The 21,807-nt window shown below is 38.2% G+C and overlaps 1 pseudogene; it reads left to right on the top strand.

Moving 5' to 3' along the window:
* The first annotated feature begins 12,221 nt into the window (after nt 1-12,221).
* On the top strand, nt 12,222-15,925 carry LOC116532323 (annotated as a pseudogene).
* Nucleotides 15,926-21,807: the final 5,882 nt, after the last annotated feature.

The following is a 21,807-nucleotide window of genomic DNA, read 5'->3' as shown; positions in this document are numbered from 1 at the left end:
CATGCACAATGCCCATCTTACACTTGGGATGTGGGCACGTGCAGTACACATGCCCATCTGAGGCTTTTCTTTGCTTTTCTGGTGGAGTGGTGGAGTGTTCCCAGAAAGCCATACTCCATCATTTTGTCTCTTAATGCACATGCTCAGGCTCACTCATTTAACACATGAGATTATTAGAAGCCCCTCTTTGCTTCTTCCTGGCAGCTGCATTCAATTAACACTTTAATGTTAACAGCTATGGACCATTAGGAGATTGTCTCTCCCTGAGGCTTGCTGTCAATTATCATTTTTAGAGAGGAAACGGGATAATTTTTAAACTATCACCTGATTACTCAACATTGCTGGTGAGTGAGGGGTAATGGAACCCTTCTCCTGCCACTCTCATGCCTGTCTATCTGTAACAAACATATATAGTACACTCCACCAAACAACCTTAGAATATGAATTTTTCTCATATGCTCATGGAACATATTCTAAAATCAACTACATGCCTGTTTATAAAACAGGTCTTAGTGTATTCAAGCACAATCTCAAACAGCAGTGCAATAAAAGTGGAAATAATATAGAAGAGATCTCTCAAAACTACAAGAATCCATGGAAATGAAACAATTTATTCTTGAATAAAACCTAGGTGAATAATGAAATTAAGGCAGAAATCAAAATATTTCTTAAAATTATTGAAAGTAGAGAAACAACTAACCAAAATCTATGGGATACACCGAAAGCAGTGGTAAGAGGAAATTTTGTAGTCCTAAATGCCTTCATCAATAAGATAAAAAGATCCCAAATTAACTGTCTTTGAACCTAATGAAACTGGAGAAAACAAACCCAAAATATAAGCCAACATAACAAAATAAAAACTAAAATTAGAGAAGAAATTAATGAAATGAAGATGCAAAAATCCACATAAAATATCAACAAAACCAATAGTTGCTTATTTGAAAAAAAAAGTGAATAAAATTGACTGACTGATAGCTAAATAAAGAAGGAGAACATCCAAATAAACACAGTCAGAAAGGACAAATATGATATTACAACTGATCTCCCAGAAATACAAAAATCCTCAGATGCTACCATCAACAACGCTATGCACACAGATTAGAAAATCTGGAGGAAATAAATAAATTCTTGGAAGCATACAATCTCACAAGGCTGAATCAGAAAGACATTTAAATCCTCAATAGATAATTATTAAAATTTGAAATGGAATCAGTAATGAAGAAACTAGCAACCAAAAAAATCCTGGACCAGATGAATTCACAGCTAGATTTTACCAGATATTTAAAGAAAAATTGAGCTGGGTGTGTTGGCTTACACCTATAATACCAGCACTTTGAAAGGCCAAGGCAGGTGGATTGCTTGAGGTCAGGAGTTTGAGACCAGCCTGGCCAACATGGTGAAATCATGTCTCTACTAAAAATACAAAAAAAAAAAAAATTAGCTCGGCATGGTGGCACATGCCTGTACGCCTAGCTACTCAGGAGGTTGAGGCAGGAGAATTGCTTGATCATGGGAGTCTGAGGTTGCAGTGAGCTGAGATTGTGCCATTGCACTACAGCCTGGGAGACAGAGAGAGACTCCATCCCCACCCCCATCCCTCAAAAAATAATGATAACAATCTTACTAAAATAATTCCAAAAAAAGAAGTAGGGAGGAGGATCACCTTCCTAATTCATTTTAGCAAGCAAGTAAGTATAAGGCTAATACCAACATGTGGCAGAGAAACAACAACAATAGCAAAAACTTAAGGTCAATACCACTCATGAACATAAACACAAAAGTCTTCAACAGAATATTAGAAAACCAAATTCAACATACACAAATAAAGTGACTAATGACATAAAGAGAATTAAATTTAAAAAACAGGTGATCATCTCAATAGATGTAGAAAATGTTTTTGATAAAATTTGACATCTCCTTCATGATAAAATCCCTCAACAGACTAGGCATTGAAGGAATATACCTCGAAATAGTAAGAGCCATTAAAAAGAAATCCACAGTCAACATCATACTGAATGGGCAAAAGCTCAAAACATTCCCCTAGAGAAATGGAACAAGACAAGAATGCCTAATCTCACCACTCATTTAACCTAGTACTGGAAGTCCTAGTCAGGACAATCGGGCAAGATAAATAAGCAAAATACATTAAAATAGAAATAGAAGCAGTAAAACTACCTTTCTTTATGGTTAATATAATTCAATACAAGGAAAATTCTAAAAACTCTACCAAGGGAGAACTGATAAACAACTTTAGTGAAGTTTCAGGATAGAATATCAATGTACAAAAATCAGTAGCATTTTTATATACAAAAAAAAAAATGTTCAGGCTGAGAGTTACATCAGAAAGCCAATCCCATTTACAATAGCAAAAAGGGAAATGTAATACTTAGGAATACAGCTGGGGGTGATCCAAGATGGCCGTTTAGGAACAGCTCAGGACTGCAGCTCCCAATGAAAGCGCAGAGGGTGAGTGGATGCTGCGTTTTTATTGCCCACAGACTAGGAAATTCCCGGGCGGAGGTGCTCCACGGTAGCCAGCGCGGCTGTTTCGGCCAGCGTGGCTGTGCCGGCCAGGGCCGCTGCTTTGCCCCGCCCGGCTGCTTTGTCGGCGCCCCGGAGCCGCAGTTCTCCGTACAAAATACACTGGTCCGGGGGCCGTTTTGGCTGGCGATTGGAGCCACGGGAATTCGCCCATACACCGGTTCAAAAAGGGGACTGAGCAGAGAACCAGGACAGTAGATTCCAGGGCAAAAAAAAAAAAAAAGCGCCACAAACCTCAGTGCCGCTGTTTAAGCCAGCGCAGTGAGTGGCCGCAGGGGAAAACAAACAGACCCCGGCGCCTCTTCAACAGGGGACTGGAACACCAACTTAAAAAAGGCTCTGAGGCAGGGAGCCAGGCGATCAGGCTCAGCTGGCCCCACCCCCACAAAAGAACAGCAACCAGAAACTCTGGATTGAGAGTTTCACAGCAGCGCAGCTGAACCCGGGATGGTCCAGCTCTGTGGGGGAGGGGCGTCCACCATTACCCAGGCAGCCCGCCATTGCCAAGGCAACCCGCCACAGCAGAGACTCCGCCCCAACAGAGGCGGGCCACCATCGCCAAAGCAGTTCTAACTACACCCATATAAACAGGACTGCAGGGAAGTTCACTTGGCAGCGGGGCGGAGTCCACAGCAGCTCAGCAAAGCTGCTATTGGGAGACAGTGACTAGGCTGCCACCTTGCTGGGCTGGGCAGGTCTGAAGGAAAAAAAAAAAAAAAATGGCGGCAGCATAACGGAAACTCATAAATAAAGCCCTAAATCCCTGGGACAGAGCACCTGGGAACAAAAAGCAGTTTATGAGTTCTGCTGCAGCAGACCTAAAAGTACCTTCCCAACAGCTCTGAATGAACAACAACAGAGCTCGCAGCTCACCATTTGAGCTCCTATAAAGAAGAGACCGTCTCATCAAGCAGCTCCCTGAACCCTATATATCCAAAAAGACACCTCATAAAAGAGAGATCAGATTGACACTAGGCGGGTATCCTTCTGGGACAAAGATAGCAGAAGAAGAAAACTGGTAACAACCCTTGCTGTTCAGCAGCTGCCGCAGGTGAACCCCAGGCAAGCAGGGCCTGGAGTGAACCTCAGCAGACCTACAGCAGAGGGGCCAGACTGTCAGAAGGAAAACCAAGAAACAGAAATAACCTCATCATCAACAAACAGAACGTCAATCTGAAAGATTTGAGACCCAATCTGAAAGCCAGCAACTACAAAGTCGACAGGTGGATAAATCATTGAAGATGGGAAGAAACCAGCGCAAAAAGGATGAAAACACCCGAAACCAGAACACCTCTCCTCCTAAAAGGGATCACAACTCCTCACCAGCAAGGGAACAAGGTTGGAGGGAGAACGAGTGTGATGAAATGACAGAATCAGACTTCAGAAGGTGGGTAGTAAGAAACTTCTGTGAACTTAAAGAACATGTTCTAACCAAATGCAAAGAAGCTAAGAACCTTGAAAAAAGATTTGACAAAATGCTAACAAGAATGGACAAAATAGAAAGGAATATAAGTGAATTGATGGAGCTGAAAAACGCAACACGAGAACTTCGTGAAGCATGTACAAGTATCAACAGCCGAATGGACCAAGCAGAAGAAAGGATATCAGAGGTCGAAGATCAACTCAATGAAATAAAACGGGAAGGCAAGACTGGAGAAAAAAGGGTAAAAAGGAATGAACAAAGTCTCCAAGAAATGTGGGACTATGTGAAAAGACCTAATCTACGTTTGATAGGTGTACCCGAATGCGACGAAGAGAATGAATCCAAGCTGGAAAATACTCTTCAGGATATTATCCAGGAAAACTTCCCCAACCTAGCAAGGCAGGCAAACATTCAAGTCCAGGAAATACAGAGAACACCACAAAGATATTCGTCAAGAAGAGCAACCCCAAGGCACATAATCGTCAGATTCACCAGGGTCGAAATGAAGGAGAAAATACTAAGGGCAGCCAGAGAGAAAGGTCGGGTTACCCATAAAGGGAAGCCCATCAGACTCACGGCAGATCTCTCAGCAGAAACCCTACAAGCCAGAAGAGAATGGGGGCCAATATTCAACATCCTTAAAGAAAAGAACTTTCAACCCAAAATCTCCTATCCAGCCAAACTAAGCTTCATAAGTGAAGGAAAAATAAAATCCTTTGGGAACATGCAGGTACTCAGAGATTTCGTCACCACCAGGCCAGCTCTACAAGAGCTCCTGAAAGAGTCTCTACACATATAAAGGAACAACAAGTACCAGCTCAACTAAAGGGCAAAACAGCCAGCTAGCACCAAAACGGCAGTATCAAATTCACACATAACAATATTAACCCTAAATGTAAATGGACTAAATGCCCCAATCAAAAGACACAGACTGGCAAATTGGATAAAAAGACAAAACCCATCGGTGTGCTGTATCCAGGAAACCCATCTCACATGCAAGGATACACAAAGGCTCAAAATAAAGGGATGGAGGAAGATTTACCAAGCAAATGGAGAACAAAAAAAAAGCAGGAGTTGCAATTCTCATCTCTGATAAATTAGACTTTAAAGCAACAAAGATCATAAGAGACAAAGAGGGACATTACATAATGGTAAAAGGATCAATGCAACAAGAAGAGCTAACGATCCTAAATATATATGCACCCAATACAGGCGCACCCAGATTCATAAGGCAATTTCTTAATGACTTACAAAGAGACATAGACTCCCACACAATAATAGCGGGAGACATTAACACCCCATTGTCAACATTAGACAGATCAACCAGACAGAAAATTAACAAGGATATCCAGGACTTGAACTCAGACCTGGACCAAGCAAACCTAATAGACATTTACAGAACTCTCCAACCCAAATCCACAGAATATACATTCTTCTCAGCACCACATCACACCTACTCTAAAATTGACCACATAATTGGGAGTAAATCACTCCTCAGCAAATGCAAAAGAACGGAAATCGTAACAAACAGTCTCTCAGACCACAGTGCAATCAAGTTAGAACGCAGAATTCAAAAACTAACTCAGAACCGCACAGCTTCATGGAAACTGAACAACTTGCTCTTGAATGTTGACTGGATAAACAATGAAATGAAGGCAGAAATAAAGATGTTCTTCGAAACCAATGAGAATGAAGACACAACATACCAGAATCTCTGGGACACATTTAAAGCAGTCTCTACAGGAAAATATATAGCAATAAGTGCCCACATGAGAAGCAAGGAGAGATCAAAAATTGACACCCTATCGTCAAAACTGAAAGAGCTAGAGAAGCAAGATCAAAAAAGCTCAAAGTCTAGCAGAAGACAAGAAATAGCTAAGATCAGAGCAGAACTGAAGGAGATAGAGACACAAAAAACCCTTCAAAAAATCAATAAACCCAGGAGCTGGTTTTTTGAAAAGATCAACAAAATAGACAGACCACTAGCCAGATTAATAAAAAAGAAAAGAGAGAATAACCAAATTGATGCAATAAAAAACGATAAAGGGGATATCACCACAGATTCCGCAGAAATTCAAACCATTATCAGAGATTATTACAAACAACTCTATGCACACAAACTAATAAACCTGGAAGAAATGGATAAACTCCTGGACACTTGCCTCCTGCCAAGCCTAAACAAGGAAGAAGCCGAAACCCTGAACAGACCCATAACAAGGTCTGAAGTTGAGGCAGCAATTAAGAGCTTACCACCCAAAAAAAGCCCAGGTCCAGATGGGTTCATAGCTGAATTCTACCAGACATATAAAGAGGAGCTGGTACCATTTCTTCTGAAGCTATTCCAAACAATACAAAAAGAGGGAATTCTTCCCAAATCATTTTATGACACCAACATCATCCTGATTCCAAAACCCGGCAGAGACTCAACAAGAAAAGAAAACTACAGGCCAATATCCATGATGAACATAGATGCAAAAATCTTCAATAAAATACTGACAAGCCGATTGCAACAGCACATCAAAAATCTTATCCACCATGATCAAGTAGGCTTCATCCCGGGGATGCAAGGCTGGTTCAACATACGCAAGTCTATAAACGTAATTCACCACATAAACAGAACCAAAGACAAAAACCACATGATTATTTCAATTGATGCAGAGAAGGCCTTTGACAAAATTCAACAGCCCTTTATGCTTAAAACACTCAATAAGCTAGGTATCAATGGAACGTATCTCAAAATAATAAAAGCTATTTATGACAAACCAACAGCCAATATCATACTGAATGGGCAAAAACTGGAAGCATTCCCCTTGAAATGTGGCACCAGACAAGGATGCCCGCTCTCACCACTGCTATTCAATATAGTATTAGAAGTTCTAGCCAGAGCAATCAGGCAAGAAAAAGAAATAAAGGGCATTCAAATAGGAAAGGAGCAAGTCAAGTTGTCTCTATTTGCAGACGACATGATTGTATATCTAGAAGACCCCATTGTCTCAGCCCCAAACCTCCTGAAACTGATAAGCAAATTCAGCAAAGTCTCAGGATACAAAATCAATGTGCAAAAATCACATGCATTCCTATACACCAATAACAGACTTAAAGAGAGCCAAATCAAGAACAAACTTCCATTCACAATTGCCACAAAGAGAATAAAATACCTAGGAATACAACTAACAAGGAATGTAAAGGACCTCTTCAAGGAGAACTACAAGCCACTGCTCAACGAAATAAGAGAGGACACAAACAGATGGAGAAACATTCCATGTTCATGGTTAGGAAGAATCAATATCGTGAAAATGGCCATACTGCCCAAAGTAATTTACAGATTCAATGCTATCCCCATCAAGCTACCAATGACCTTCTTCGCAGAGCTGGAAAAAACCACCTTAAACTTCATATGGAACCAAAAGAGAGCCCGCATAGCCAAGTCAATTATAAGCAAAAAGAACAAAGCGGGGGGCATCACACTACCAGACTTCAAACGATGAGTTTGGGTCCTTTTAGGGACATGGATGAACCTGGAAACCATCATTCTCAGCAAACTGACAGAAGAGCAGAAGATCAAACACCGCATGTTCTCACTCATAGGTGGATGTTGAACAATAAGAACGCATGGACACAGGGAGGGGAGCACTACACACTGGGGTCAGTTGGGGGGAAATAGGGGAGGGACGGTGGGGGGTGGGAAGCTGGGGAGAGATAGCAAGGGGAGAAATGTCAGATGTAGGTGATGGGGAGGAAGGCAGCAAATCACACTGCCACGTGTGTTCCTATGCAACAATTTTGCATTTTCTTCACATGTACCCCAAAACCTAAAATGCAATAAAATAAATAAATTGGGGAAAAAAGCAAAAAAACAAACAAACAAACAAAAAGGAATACAGCTAATCAAGGAGGTAAAAGACCTGTACATGTAGAATGACAAAACACTGCTAAAATAAACCATATAATGCAAATAAATGAAAAAACATTTGTTACTTATAATTGGAAAAATCAGTATTTTACAAATGACCGTACTGCCCAAATCAATTTAAAGATTCAATGATATTCCTATTAATATACCAATATTATTCTTCACATAATTAGAAAAGGGTATTCTAAAATTTATATGTAACCAAAAAAGAGCATGAATAGACAAAATTATTATGAGCTAAATTACAAAACTGGAGGCATTGGACTATCTGATTTCAAATAATACTGTAAAGTCCCAGTAAACAAAACAACTTGGTACTAGCAAAATAAAACAGATATATAGACAAATGAAACTGAATAGAAAACTGAAAAATAAAGCCATAAACCTAACACCATCTAATCTTCAACAAAATTAACCAAAACAAGCAATGCGGAAAAAACTTTCTATTCAATAAATTGTGCTTGGATAACTGGATAGCCATATGTTGAATATTGAGCCTGAACTCTTACTTTTTCCCAGATACACAAATTAACTGAAAATGGATTAATGACTTAAATATAAGACTGAAAACTATAGAAATTCAAGAAGAAAACCTAGGAAATATTATTCTGGACATGAGACCTGGCAAAGATTTGATGATGAAGATGCCAAAGTAATTATTTAAAAAAATGACATGTATGACCTACTTAAACTAAAGAGGATCTGCACAGCAAAAGAAATTATCAACAGAGTAAAAAGACAACATACATAATGGGAGAAGATATTCACAAGCTATGCATTTGACAAAAGCTTAATATCCAGAACCTATAGAGAACACAAATCAACAAGCTAAAAACAAATAACCCCACTAAAAATTGGGCAAAGTACACAAACAGATACTTCTCAAAAGGAGCCATACATGGGGCCAACAAACATATAACCAATGATCTTTATTTCTAATCATCAGAGAAATGTAAATTAAAAGTATAATGAGATGCCATCTTACATCAGTCACAATGGGTATTATTAAAAAGTCAAAAATAACAGATGCAGATGAGGTTGTGGAGAAACTGGAACACTTATACACTGTTGGTGGAAAGCAGTTTAGAGATTTTTCAAAGAACTTAGAACTACCATTTGACCTAGTGATGTCATTACTGGGTGCACACCCAAAGAAATATAAGTCATTCTACTGTAAGGACACAGGCACACATATGTTAATCACAGTACTATTCACAATAGCAAAGACATGGAATCAACCCAGATGTCCAACAGTGGGCTGAATAAAGAAAATATGGTATGTTGGAATATTACACAGCCATAAAATAAAACAAAACCATGTCTTTTGAAGCAACATGGATGCAGTAGTAGGTCATTATCTTAAGCAATTTTACACAGGAGAAATATCACGTATTAACTTATAAGTGGTAAGTGGGAGCTAAACATTGAGTACAGATAGACCAGACAGACACAAGGAAGGAAACAACATATACCAGGGTCTACTTAAAGGTGAAGTGTAGGAGGAGGGGCAGAATTGTAAAACTATCACTTATTATGCTTATTACCTTGGTAAAAAAAATATTCTGTATGCTAAAGTTCCATGACATGCAATTTACCCATATAACAAAACTGCACATGTACCCTGTGAACCTAAAATTAAAATTGGAGACAAAAATAAAAGAAATTAAATTGGGAGCTGATAGTGTTTGGCTCTTTGTCCCACCCAGATCTCAGCTTAAATTGTAATAATCCCTACTTGTCATGGAAAGAACCTGGTGGAAAGTAATTGAATCATGGGGGAGGGTTTTTCTCATGCTGTTCTCATGCTAGTGATTAGAGAGACAGAATAATGACAGGGTCACTGCTCCTGATTTTAGAGGAATAGAAAAATGACAAGAGAATACTATGCATAATTTCATTCCAAAAAAAATAAACAATGGAAATAAATATTTTCTAGAAACATGCACTCTATCAATAATGACTCATGAAGAAATAAGAAAATATCTGAATACACCTAAGAAAAGTAAAGCAATTAATCAAAACCTCTCAACAAAAATAACAACAAAAAACTAAGGCACAAACAATTTCACTGGAAAATCAATCAAACATTTAAATAATTAAAACTAATATTTCTGAAAGAAATCTAAGGGGAGGGAACACTTACAGCCTCATTTTATGAGGCCATTATTACCCCAAAAACAAACCAGACAACATCACAAAGAAAAAATTACTACAGGCCAGTATTCATTGTTAATGTTAATACAAAAACACTTCAACAAAATATTAGCAAACTGAGGTTCTCTGTTAAAAGAAAACATAGTGAAAATGTTTTTGACAGATTTGTAATCATGTATTGGATATGACAAAGGTAGCAAGAGAAACTAGATAAACTTGATTTCATCCAAATCAAAAACTTATTTCTATCAAAAGGCATTATTCTTTAGTTGTGAAAAGGCAATCTATAGAATGCGAGGAAGTATTTGCAAATGATATATTTTATAAGACATTAATATCCAAAATATTTAAAGAACTCCTGCAGCACAACAACAACAACAAAAAGAAATGAATAAAGCAACTCAGTTCAAAAACTGATAAAAACTCTAAGTAGTCATTTTTAAAGAAGGTATACAAATGGCCCATAGGCACGTGGAAATATTTTTACTATCAGTAGCCACAGCAGGGCTGCAAATAAAAACAATAAAAGATCACTTAGGAAGGTGAAAATTAACTAGTGTTGGCAATAATTTGGAGAAGTTGAAACACTTCAGGTTTCTGCTAGGATGTAAAATATTATAGAAACTGTGTAAAATTATTAATTTCTGAAAGTGATAAACACATAAGTACTGTATGATGTTTAAATTACACACCTTAAGTATATAACACTCAAAATAATGGAAAGCAGGAACTAAAACAGACATATACAGGGTAATGTTTGTAGCAGTTTGTTTTACAATAGCCGAAAGGAGGAAACAACCTATATTTCTATGAAAAGATGAATTGATAAAACATTCATGGTATATACACACAATGGTGTACATATACAATAGATATATACATACAATGAAATATTATTCTGCCTTGAAAATAATGATATTCTAAAACATGTTTCAACATTGCTTAACCTTGGAAACATTATGCTTAGTCAAATAAGCCAGAGACAAAATGACAAATATTACATAATTTCACATATATAATATATCTATAATAAGCAAATTTATATGGCCAGAAAGTAGATTAGCAGTTAGTCTAGAATATGACAAGGGAGAATGGAAAGTCATTGTTTAATGGTTCCACAACCTTTGATTAGGATGGAGAAAAAGTTCTGAAAATGCATAGTAGCCCACAAGTGAAAATGACACAAATTTTCATGAGTTGATTATTGAAAAAAACAAAATGTGGTATATGTATAAAATATGTCACCCTGATTTTCAGTTAAACCCTTTGGGTATGCCGTTCACATTTTCTTTAGACGTTGATTGTTAGAGTAGGTTAAGAGTTTTGCACAATAGTCTCTTATAATTTAAACAACTGGTTTTATTTCTGATTAAATCACATTTCTTACCCCTATAACTTATGTTGTATCTATTATCATTTAATATTAGGATCATTAATTAGTTACTCAATTCCTTTGATATATATAGGCTTATTCAGATTATGTATTTTTTTGGTGTGAGACATGGCAGATTGTGTCTTTCAAGGACTTTGTCCATTTCGTGAAGATTATCAACTTTGTATGCATAGAGCTGTTTAAAATATTCCTTCTGAAAATAAGTTGTTTCCTTTCTTTCTCCTCCCTTCTTTCCTTCCTTTCTTTTCTTTCTTTCTTTCCTTTCTTTCTCCTTCCCTCCCTCATTCCTTCCTTCCTTCCTTTCTTCTTTCTTTCTTTCTTTCTCTTTCTTTCTGACACAGTCTCACTTCACCACCCAGGCAGGAGTGCAGCGGTGCAATCTCGGCTCATTGTAACCTCCTCTTCCCGGATGCAAGGGATTCTTGTGCCTCAGCCACCCAAGTAGCTGGGATTACTGGTGCATGCCACCACACCTGGCTCATTTTTCTTGTGTTTTTAGTAAAGACAAGGTTTCACCATGTGAGCTAGGCTGGTCTTGAACTTCTGACCTCAAGAGATCCTCCTACCTCAGTCTTCTAATGTACTGGGATTACAGGTGTGAGCTGCTACTTCTTTAGAATATATATTGTTCTACCAAAAAGACACATGCACTCATATATTCATTGCAGCACTATTCACAATAGCAAAAACATAACCTAGAAGCCCATCAACAGTGGACTGTGTAAAGAAACTGTAGTAAGGGGACACCTGGGGTGAACCAGGAAAGGACATTTATTTTGAGGCAGTCCTGAGATAGGATCATGAAGGAAGAGGTGAAGGAAATTCCTGTAAGAGTGGCATTGAGTTGTTGTCCTCTGATCCCCAAAGAGATTAGCGAGGGCTGCCAGATGTGCCTTTTCTTTGTCCCCAGAGAGTCTCAGGTGGTGGTTGATACTGATAAGTTCTTCAACTATGATTTTGTGTTTGATACCTGTAATGAACAGGAAAAAGTCTTCAATACAACAGTAGCATCACTCATATAAGGTGTATTTAAAAGATACAAAGCAATGGTCCTGGCCTTTGGGCAGACTTGCTCTGGAAAAAAAAATCTATTCAACAGGAGGTGCATACACTGCAGAGCAAGAGAATGAACCAACAGTAGGGGTTATTCTTAGGGTAATACAATTGCTCTTCAAATAAATTGATAAATAGAGTGAATTTACTCTGAAAGTGTCTTACTTAGAGATTTACAGTGAAAAATTTTGAATATTCGATGCCCATCTCATGAGAAAGCTCAAATAAATATATGGGAAGATCCTAAGGAAGACATAAAGATTGTGGGACTCACTGAGAAGACAGTTTTAGTTGCCTTGGATACTGTTTCCTATTTGGAGCAGGGCAACAACTCTAGGAATATGGCCTCCACAGCTGTGAACTCCCAATCATCCCAATCTCATGCCATCTTTACAATCTTCATAGAGCAAAGAAAGAAAAGTGACAAAAATAGCAACTTTCACTCTAAACTGCATCTTGTAGACCTCACTGGATCAGAAAGAGAGAAGAAAACCAAGGCTGAAGGGGGTCATCTAAAAAAGGGTAATAATATTAGCTGAGGCCTCCTATACTTGGAAAATGTAATCAGTGCTCTTGTAGATGACAAAAAAGGTGACTTTGTGTCCTACAGAGATTCCAAGTTTACTCAACTGCTTCAACACTCACTAGGAAATAATAGCCATACTCTTATAATAGCCTGTGTGAGTCCTGTTGACTCCAATCTAGAGGAAACCTTAAATACCCTTTGCTATACTGACAGAGCAAAAAAGAAAAGAAAAAAGAAGAAGAAACCTATTGTTAATATTGATCCCCAGATAGCTAAACTTAACCATATAAAGCAACAGGTACAACAGCTACAAGTCTTGTTGCTACAAGCCCATGGAGGTACCCTGCCTGGATCTATAAATGTGGAACCATCATAGAATCTACAATCATGATGGAGAAGAGTCTGTCCCCAGTAGAGGAGAATGAGAAACCAAGTTGTGGTCTGAGCAAGGCAGCTGGCCAGACAGCTCAGATATTGGAGAGGATCATTTTGACAGAGCAAGCAAATGAAAAAAATGAACTCCAAGCTAGAAGAGCTCAGGTAGCAGGCAGACTGCAAACTGGATCCCCAAAAGCTAGTGAAGGCTTTATAAGATCAGGAACTGAAAGAAAATGTATAGATAATTTGTAACCTGCAGCAGTTGATTACCCAGTTACTGGATAAAACTGTAGCTTACATGGCTGCAGTCATTGGTAATGTGGTGGAACAAGAAGCTCAGGAGGAAACCAGTTCAGAGATGAGCAGGTCTTCTGACACTTTTACCAATCAGCATGCTCTCCATCAAGCTCAGATGTCTAAGGAGCTGATTGAATTGAATACAGCCATTGCACTGAAAGAGGCCCTGGATAGGAAGATGACTCAGAATGACAGCCAACAACAGCCCATTCAGTTCCAACACCAGCATACATTAAAAATCTAGAATTGGAAGTCATCTATCTGCAAAAGGAAAAGAAAGAACTGGTTCTTGAACTTCAGTCAGCAAAGAAGGGTGTCAACCAAGCCAAGGTGAGTGCCATTGCAAATGTCTTCAGGAGCTGGAGGGTCTAATAGCTGATCTGAAGAAAAAACTGAATGAGTAGTCCAAATTTCTGAAACTAAAGGAATCCACAGAACATACTGTCTCAAGCTGAATCAGGATATATGGATGATGAAAAACCAGCAGGTACAGTTAATGTGTCAAATGAAAGTGGATGCTGATAAGTTTAGACAGTGGAAGCAGAAAAAAGACAAGTAATACAGTTAAAACACACACACAAACACACACACAAGACTGTAAGAGGCAAAATGAGCTGCTCAAACTTAAAGAAACTTCCAGAAACAATCCAATGTGCTCAGATGTAAAATGGAAGAGGTAGCAGCTGCCAATAAGTGTCTCAGAAATGCTCTCCAGAAACTACAGGAAGTCACAGATAAGCAGAAAGAGACTCAGAGCCGTGGAATGGAAGGCACTGCAGCTTGAGTGGAGAAATGGCTTGGAAAGAAAATTGAGGTTATGGTCAGTATTAAGGAAGACAAATGCCACCTGAATTGCCTCCTTGAAGATGGAAAGATCCTGGCTCAACTCAAAGAAAAAAGGAATCTGGGGAGAATCCACCTCCTAAACTCTGGATTCATACATTCTCCCTTACTGAAGTGTGTGGTCAATTTCGGAGTCAGAAGATTATATTACAAAGCATATTGAAAGCCTAGAGGCTGAAATGAAACTCAGGAGTGCTCAGACTGCTGACCTACAGCAGAAGCTGCTGAATACAGAAAGTGAAGACTAGCCAAAACAACGCTGGGAGAATATTGCCACCATTCTGGAAGCAAAATGTGCCCTGAAATATTTTACTGAAGAGCTGGTCTCCTCCAAAATACAGATCAGCAAACTTGAAAGCAGCCTGAAACAGAGAAAAGCCAGCTATGCTGACATGCAGAAGATGCTGTTTAAGGAACAAAATCATTTTGCTGAGGCAGAGACAGAGTTACAAGCTGAGCTGGTCAGAATAGCACAAAGAGTAGGTACTGTACCTTCTTGGCCAGCTGCACCAAAGCCAAATGGCAGAGAAGCAGTTTGAGGAATCTGTCAGTGAAAAGTAACAGCAGCTGCTGAGGACACTGAAGTGTCAGGATGAAGAACTTGAGAAGATGTGAGAACTGTGTGAGCAAAATCAGCAGCTTCTCCAAGAGAATAAAATCATCAAGCAGGAACTGACCCTCCCCCAGGTAGCCAGCCGACAGAAATATCTTTCTAAGGATACTCTTTTATCTTCAGACTCTTCTTTTGAATATGCCCCACCTAAGCCAAAACCTTCTCATGTTAAAGTTCCTGGAGCAAAGCATGGACATCAAGGATCTAAAATATTGTTTAGAGCATTCTGTGAATGAGCATGAGGATGGTGATAGCAATGGTGATGGTGATGAGGGAGATGATGAGGAATGGAAGACAACAAAATTAGTTAAGATGTCCAGGAAGAACATCCAAACATCCAAGGGTGTTCCTGCAAGGGCTGGTGTGGGAACAAGCAGTGTCGATGCAGGAAGCAAAATTCAGACTGTGGTGTGGACTGTAGCTGTGACCCCACAAAGGTTTGGAACCACCAGCGAGGCAAGAATATCTTGGGCACTGTTGAATGGACTCAGGATTCTGAAGGCTCCTTCAAACTGGAGGATCCTACCAAGGTGACCCCAGAATTGAGCTTCTTTAACCCCGTCTGTGTCACTCCCAATAGCAAGATCCTGAAAGATATGTGTGACGTGGAACAGGTGCTGTCAAGGAAGACTGCTCCAGCTTCCCCACTCTCGCTTGACCTCCCAGAGTTGAAACATGTAGCAACAGAATATCAAGAACATAAGGCTCTAGGAAAGAAAAAAAAATAAGCTCTGGCCAGGAACAGCAGCTTCTTCTCTGGCTGCTTCCCTATTGAACAAGAGGCCTACTGAAGTTGGAGGCATCATCTCCACCCCGGGTCTGGCTTGGGAAATGCTTTCAGGTTGCAGCCAGAAGGGGTTTTTTAAATGACTTTCCTGGATTTCACGTTTCTTACTGTTGAAAAAAAAAAAAAAAAGATCATTACTGACAAGAAGGTAACATTTATTGGATGTTGGCCGTCAGCCTCCAGGTCCAGACTACTACTGTCTGTTCTCCAGAAAGGCGTTAAGCCACCTAATGAAGAGAGAACAAACTGACGTTCCTAATTACTCATCAGGAACCAGTCATCAAGTTGTTTCTTATTTGTAAGCAGTTCAGGCTATCTCCTGAGGGGATGCGGCCGAGGGTTTCCTATCTTTTGGTTGTCTCTGCTTAACTGCTTAACAGAGGAGCCTGGCCTAAAATGGAGGCCTGGCTCGGAACTTTCACTCCAACTTGGTAATGGGGTTGTAATCTTTCCTTTCCTGACCTTCTCTAAATTTAAGTGCTTCAATAGTACTATCAACTGTCTGCCATGTTTTTGAAGTAAACGAATTGTTATTATTATTCTTTATTATAATTTAAGTTCTGGGATACATGTGCAGAATGTGGAGGTTTGTTACATAGGTACATAGGTGCCATGGAGGTTTGCTGCACTCATCAATCAGTCATCTACGTTAAGCATTTCTCCTAATGCTATACTTCGCCTAGCCCCCAACCCCTGACAGGCCCTGGTGTGTGATGTTTCCCTCCCTTTGCCCATGCATCCTCATTGTTCAACTCTCACTTATGAGTGAGAACATGTGGTGTTTGGTTTTCTGTTCCTATGTTAGTTTGCTGAGAATGATGGTTTCCAGCTTCATCCATGTCCCTGCAAAGGACATGAACTCATCCTTTTTTATGGCTGCATAGTATTCCATGGTGTATATGGGCCACATTTTCTTTATCCAGTCAATCACTGATTGGCATTTGGGTTGGTTCCAAGTCTTTTCTATTGTGAACAGTGCTGCAATAAACATATTTGTGTATGTGTCCTTATAGCAGAATGATTTATACTCCTTTGGGTATGTACTCAGTAATGGGATTGCTGGGTCAAATGATATTTCTGGTTCTAGATCCTTGAGGAATTGCCATACTGTCTTCCACAATGTTTGAACTAATTTACACTCACACCAACAGTGTAAAAGTGCTCCTATTTCTCCATATCCTCTCCAGCATCTGAATTCTTAATGATCACCATTCTAACTGGCATGAGACGGTATCTCATTGTGGTTTTGTTTTGTATTTCTCTAATTATCAGTGATGATATGCTTTTTCTCATGTTTGTTGGCCATATAAATGTCTTCCTTTGAGAAGTGCCTGTCCATATCCTTCACCCAATTTTTGATGGGGTCATTTGATTTTTTTCTTGTAAATTTGTTTAAGTTCTTTGTAGATTCTTGATATTAGCTTTTTGTCAGACAGATAGATTGCAAAATTTTTCTCCCATTCTGTAGGTTGCCTGTTCACTCTGATGATAGTTTCTCATGCTGTGCAGAAGTTCTTTAGTTTAACTATATTCCATTTGTCAATTTTGGCATTTGTTGCCATTGTTTTTGATGTTTTAGTCATGAAGTCTTTGTCCGGGCCTATGTCCTAAATGGTATTGCCTAATGGTGTATATGTACCACATTTTCTTTGTCCAATCTATCATTGATGGGCATTTAGGTTATTTCCAGGACTTTGCTATTGTACACAGGGCTGCAATGAACATATGTGTGCATGTGTCTTTACAGTAGAAAGATTTATAGTTCTTTGGGTATATACCCAGTAATGGGATTTCTGGGTCAAATGGAATTTCTATTTCTAGATCCTTGAGAAATCGCTGCACTGTCTTCCACAATGGTTGAACTAATTTACACTCCCACCAACAGTGTAAAAATGCTCCTATTTCGCCACATCCTCTCCATCATGTTATTTCTTTATATACATAAAGATGCAGAAGTGTCCTTAAGGATCCAGAACTAGAAATACCATTTGACCCAGCAATCCCATTACTGTGTATATACCCAAAGGATTATAAATTATGCTATTATAAAGACACATGCACACATATATTCATTGCAGCACTGTTCTCAATAGCAAAGGCTTGCAACCAACCCAAATTCCCATCAATGATAGACTGGATAAAGAAAATGTAGCACATATACAGTATGGAATACTATGCAGCCATAAAAAAGGGATGAGTATATGTCCTTTGCAGGGACATGGATGAATCTGTAAACCTTCATTCTCAGCAAACTGACACAAGAACAGAAAACCAAACACCACATGTTCTCACTCATAAGTGGTTGTTGAACAATGAGAACACAGGGACACAAGGAGAGGAACATCACACACTGGGGCCTGTTGAGTGTTAGAGGGCTAGGGGAGATATAGCAAGGGGTAGGAAGTTAGGAGAGGGTTAGCATTGGGAGAAATACCTAATGTAGATGACAGGGTGATGGATTCAGGAAGCCACCATGGCACATGTATACCTGTGTAACAAACCTGCACATTCTGCACATGTACTCCAAAACTTAAAGTATAATAAAAAATAGTATTTAAATAATTGTTGTCTTTTAATAATATTTGTAATGGGAAAATGTTAGAGCTTTGAATATGATAATTCTGATATAATTTGAAAACAATTTCACACCAAATAATTTATTATAACTGCTAATAAGTAAAAAAAAATGTTCAACATAAAATGCATGTTAGGTTTTCTGTATGGGAAATGGCCTTAAAGAGCTGGGTCACAGATTGAAAAGTCATAGCTGGTTCTAAAAATATAAACATAAATAAGGCTTTTTTCCATTGGTAAAATAGTGGTCACGTTTAAAGAAACATAGCTTTTGATATTTGGAACTAATGGAATTAGAATATGATTATTTTGGTCTATTGCTAATTATCCTTCCCTAATTATTGGTCAGTGTTCAAAATAATTAGCACTTCCATCAGATAGCAATTACAGTCAAGAAGAAAAGAATAACTTTATATGACACAGAAATTCCTATCTGTAAATAAAAAATAAGGCAACCACCTGGGTATTTCTAAACACACAAACATCATCTAAGCAAAACATACAACTAATATGATCTAAACAAAGATTTTTAATATTTATGCTTTTCATTGAGTTGATTTTTCATTTCATAGAATATCTGTTCTCTCTGTTCCACGTGTTAAAAATTGGACTCATGAGTTACTTCTTATTCCGTCAGATTCCTGATCTTACTTCTTCTATATTTCTGGTCTCATTCACTAGCAAAGTTCAATCTACCACTCACTATTCTCAATTCCAAATCAAAAATAATCCTCATATCCTCTTAACTAAAGTTATGTGAATCTTGGAACTCCTCATTTCTTACCTTGACTCTTTAAGAAACTTACAACTGATCTTTCTGCCTATGATATTCATTTTTTCCAAATTGTCTTTCACACTTCCAGTAGACATATTTGCAAGCCCATATTTGATCATCAAATATTATTTTGTATATTATCCTATTTCATTTATGTAATATTATATTGATGTCACTGATTTTTACTTATCTTTCTCACTAGACTCCCAGCTCTTTAAAGGTACCAAGATTACAAATTATTTGCAATTGTGTCTCTAGTGCCTGGCTCTTAGTAGGCTCTAAATTGTTTTTCTATGAATGAATGAACAGGCAATATATTTCATACCACCAAGACTTTGCATGAAGTATTCCCATTCCTGCAAAGCTTTCTCCTTCTTACTGTGCTTCTTTCTCCCTATTTCACTATAAAAAAGCTTCTTCTCACTTCAGGGCATTTGACACTCTCTTCCCTTCTGTGATGGTCTTACCCTCAATCGCCATCTCTTTAATTTACCTAGATCTTTAAAATTCTTCAAATATGATTTTAAATTTCATTTCTTCATATAAGACTTCCCTGAGTACCCAGTCCACAAACCCCTGCCTCACCAAAATATTCTTTCTCACAATAACTTCTTTTAATTTAAAGATAAATTACTAGAATTTTTAATTTAATTATTTATTTTTAATTTTTAGAATTAAAAAATTACTGTATGACCACAGTATACTGTAAGCTCCATAAGAGCAGGAGTCATGGTTTGTTCACTACTGTATATCATCACTCAGAACACTACCTGACTCATAGTAAGCACTCAAAAAATGTTTTCAATAATAAATATACGCATGATAGAACAAACGAATGAAAGCAGTTCTAGCCTCTTGACCAAGGGTTTATAGGTCTCAACGTAATCTACTAAAACTGTGAAATATACCTTAGACCGTTTTTTATCTAAAGAAATATCACACCCCTACAAATTAGTAAGTTGGTACTTTTCTAGCTTCTTACTTTCTGATCAGTTTCTCTTTTTTTGTTACAGTTGTGAACCCTGGAAAACAAGATGGAGGGTGGCCTGCATTTGCCTGAAGTGATGAAAGATGCTAAAAAGAACATAAATGAAATGATGTAGATTATCTAAGGAAAATGAATAGGGCATCAGCTTAGATGACTGGAAAGTAGAATTTCTCGAAAAGCATGTTACAGGGCAGGAAGGAGATAGGTGCATGGTACTTATGTAGTCCTACTGGTAAGCTAAATGGAAGAACTGTTCCAGAGAAAGCAATGGATATCTCTAAAATGGATATCTCTAAAAGTAGGTCACCTGCTCTTTATGCCTAAACATATGAATATCAATCATAGAAACACTTGCTTCTTCGCAGTCATCAGTGATCAATTTAAAATAAAATCTGTTCATATTTATCTGTTTTCAAATGAAAATAAATATTTTACGTGCTGTCATAGTTTCCAATGTGCATAAAAGTGTAAAGTATCTGAGAACTTTTTCTACTATTTTAACAGCAAGGGCAAGATTGTAGCTGGGATATATACCAAAGGTCAATTTGACACAAACAGGGCAGATGCATAGCAGGGAATTACTGAGTTTCATGCTGCATTTCATTGTAAATTATTATTTTGACAGTAAGTTTTAATTTTCTGCTTGGCACTCTCTGTTTAAAGGGATCCTAGAAATTCAAATTAGTTTTGCCAAACTTTTGGTGAATGATTCTATTGGCTCCAGTGCAAAATCCAACCAGGAGGTGGCTCCTTTAGCAAATAAAAACAGCATTCAGGAAATAAACACTATTCTTTTATGGCGACTTTAAGATTTGCTTTTATGAACATATTTTATACAAATCAAATATGCAGGCAAAAGTGCCAGTTTTATTGTGAATTTGAAAACCAGACAGCAAAGAATGCTTGGACATGGAAATTGTATCTATCTGATAGAAGAGGCCAGGGGCTAGTTACTTTGGTTAGTTGAGTGTTTTGTTTAACTAAGAAGTTTTACTTCCCAGTCAACTAGCTTTCACTCCTAAAAGATCCAACAGCAAGAGAACTTGGGACTTCAGGGATAATGGTGGGTGAGCCCAGTCTTGTGAAAAACACTGAAATAGGTCAGATACTTCTGTATACCTAATGCTTAAGCACTAAATGGCGGAACAAACCACAATACAAGCATGCTAACAGTAAGAAGAAAGAAAAGACAGTAACTACTAAAATGAGACTATTTTTTCAAGAATTACAGTTTGTAAGATTACCTTCATTACTTGGTAATACAATGCAATTCTTAAGAGTGTAATTTTAGATGTAGGAATCGAGAAGAGAGAAACTGTCATGTGAAATTAAAATTTCAAAAAGTTCTTCTTAAGTGGATAAGATTTGTGATGGGCCTGAAGTAATGGCGGTGAGAATTACTTGGACAAGTTGCAAGTAGAGAGGATGACATTTTGTTAGAAAACCCGCTTGTGCAACATTTTGAGATATAGGAAGAAAACCAGCATGAGCTGGTAATAGAGAAAGATGAGAGATAAAACATTAGAAGTTTTCAGAGACCATCTATCTC

This window comes from Sapajus apella, unplaced genomic scaffold (assembly GCF_009761245.1).
Source record: "Sapajus apella isolate SASKATOON/1434 unplaced genomic scaffold, GSC_monkey_1.0 scaffold75, whole genome shotgun sequence".
Classification (NCBI taxonomy): Eukaryota; Metazoa; Chordata; class Mammalia; order Primates; family Cebidae; genus Sapajus; species Sapajus apella.
This window is presented reverse-complemented; position numbering and strand designations above follow the sequence as displayed.